The following is a 2973-nucleotide window of genomic DNA, read 5'->3' as shown; positions in this document are numbered from 1 at the left end:
ATCATCGGAATCTCTATCAGGGAGTCTCAACTCTCTTCTTGGCCCTCATAACTAGGAACGGTGTCGTCGTCCATGATCTAAGCCTGCAATTAGAAAGAAAAGAGAGGTCATTATTGCCATTCCATAAACTTAAGTATCATTGATACTCTAGGGGCATGTACTTGTACAGATACTTACTAACTCTGACTCGCGGGGTCCTAGGAACGACTAAACCTGGACGCTCTAATACCACTAAATGTAATACTCTAATTTAGTCTGACCCGAAGATCCATGGATTAAGATGTCACACGGGACCACCGAAATTGTCAACCCATAAAATTATATTTAAAATATTTATAATAAACAAAATCATTCGTCATAATATAAGTGGAATCGAGTTCAAGTTTACAAAATATGAGAGTATCCCAAATACGTACAAATACAACCATAGAGTTTAAATAAAAATAGAGTTATGACTCAAATAATACAAGGTCCACATAAAATTCATGCCCTCGAAAATATACTCAAGACATACTTTTTAAATGTCTGGTCTGGAGTGTATCTATGCGATAGGCTCCTCGTCGATCCTCTACTGACCTGCACATAGAAACACATTCTATACGTCGAGCTCGCAAGCTCAGTGCCATGAAAATAACTATGCAATACAACATGCATTCATTACATGAACATACCGATGTGTAAAGTCATAAACATGCAAAGTATACAGACAAACATGAGATAGACCTAGTGATGTGGTCGGAGCAATATTACATGCATCTCGGATAGAATACCAACCTATCTAGAACGTGATAGCTTCAGTAAGAACCAAAATTTTACGTGCATCAGAACTTATAGCCCTAGTCTATCTCTAATACTCGAGAGGTCGAGTTGAGGACCGGAATTTTACGTGCATCAGAAGCTTGCATTATAAACCTATTCAAACATAGGGTACGATCTAGAATTTTATGTGCATCGGATACCTCTTCAAACAATATCCAAATATTTTACGGATAGAGGACAATCGTCATAAATATAGAGTGACTCGGGTGTCCTAGCCATTTCTTGAGCATCATATAAGGTCAATCTTATGTCATCCTAACTTGCTTGACTTCTAAGTGTGAAATTTCAATTATCTTGATTGTTTTTACTTGTATCGAATACTTAAAGTGTAACACCCCAACTCGTATTCGACCCAGATACGAATCCGAGGTGTCACATTGACTTTTCAAAACATTTATTTTTAATAGATAGTTGAAATTTAAACATACATTTGAAAAAAAAGTGGTGAAACATTTGATCAAAAGTAAATAAACATAATTTAACTTATATTGAAATTAAAAACTCAATAATTTACATAAATATAGTAATGTATGTCTACAAAAACGATAAGAGCATATGTGATTCAAAACTTTAATTACATGCCAACACCTTAATACCACAAAATAATATACTATATAAGTTGATTCTAATTTGATCTTCTCGTATGAGTATGTTATCTTGTCGAATCTTAACTTTGCTCGTCCCGCTTCTTTGAACCTACGTGTGAAACACTCACACACTAACTCACGAACTTAATGAGGTATATGAAGTACAAAATAAAACTTTAAACACCTGACGTAATCTAAGCATTTAATACCACCATATATTACAAAAATCATAGAATATATCAGATAATGAAATGCAAACATGTAGACATACCAACATTATAATGCAATGTTCATTTATATCTTTTCTTTTAATAGCCCGTGGTACATCATTGAGAACTTAAGGTATGTTAGTGCATTGAGGTTGTGCACAAATGTTGTCACCACAGGTCGTACAAATTGCACCAAAGTGCCACGTAGAAATTGCACCGAAGTGCCACATAGAAATGTCCCAAAGGACCACATAGTATTGTCCCGAAGGACCACGTAAAAATGTCCCAAAGGACCACATAGAATTATCCCAGAGGACCGCGTAGAACACTTGACTCTTGGCATACCAATTATAGCTTTAGCTCTCATATCACATACTTATGGGCTTTATTTTTATACCATTTCACATAGCTTATCACATCGACATGTACTCACATAGACCATTTTCACATAGCTTGTATCTTATTCATATATATCCACATAGATCATGTAACACACATCTCATGTATATCAATGCATGTCACATATAAACATATACTTATACTCATGTACACATAGAAATTATATCAACAATATACTTGTATTCATGAACTCATACAATCAAAACATTTGAAATAGACACATTGCAAGTCTTCTTTCCATATGACCATATTTCATAGTAATATGCACTCACCTGGTTCACTAGTCAAAGCAACGCTTATGACTCTTGAACGATCTTATAGCTTTGAATCATCTTGGACTTGCCTTCGTTCGATATCTACACAAATATATGATCGATATGAATATCAGAATTTGAATCACTAATAATCAATCATCCAAAGTTAAGCTCAAAGAGACACTTGATTCACAAATTTATTCTGAATAGTATCGGTACCCCAGGCCTAATACCAATACTTCCTCATTATGGTATCGATACTATACTTTAGTATCGATACCCATTCTTCATTCTGAAATTCAATGTCTAAAAATGGTACCGATACTTGTCCATTAGTATCGATACCCTTGGTATCGAAGCTACTCCATTGGTATCGATACTGATTAAAGCATTTCATCAAATTTTACCTTATGGTATTGATACTTTTCTTCCAGTATCGATACCCAAACCCATATTCACCTATTCTTACTTTGAAGTATCGGTATTGTTATCCAGTACCGATACCCCTTGCCCAGAATTTACTCATTTCAACCTGAAAATTTACCAACATTTAAATCTTCCATTTTGATATCTTTTTAAGCATACAAACTTAACTACACTTATTAGAACTAACTTATGTCACTTTAACACACTTCAACATCCAAAATTCAACCATATCACTTAAAACTAAAAATCTTACCAATTATTCAACATGTTCTAAATCCA

This window comes from Hibiscus syriacus, unplaced genomic scaffold (assembly GCF_006381635.1).
Source record: "Hibiscus syriacus cultivar Baekdansim isolate YM2019G1 unplaced genomic scaffold, ASM638163v2 tig00001728_pilon, whole genome shotgun sequence".
In the NCBI taxonomy this organism is placed as follows: domain Eukaryota; kingdom Viridiplantae; phylum Streptophyta; class Magnoliopsida; order Malvales; family Malvaceae; genus Hibiscus; species Hibiscus syriacus.
This window is presented reverse-complemented; position numbering follows the sequence as displayed.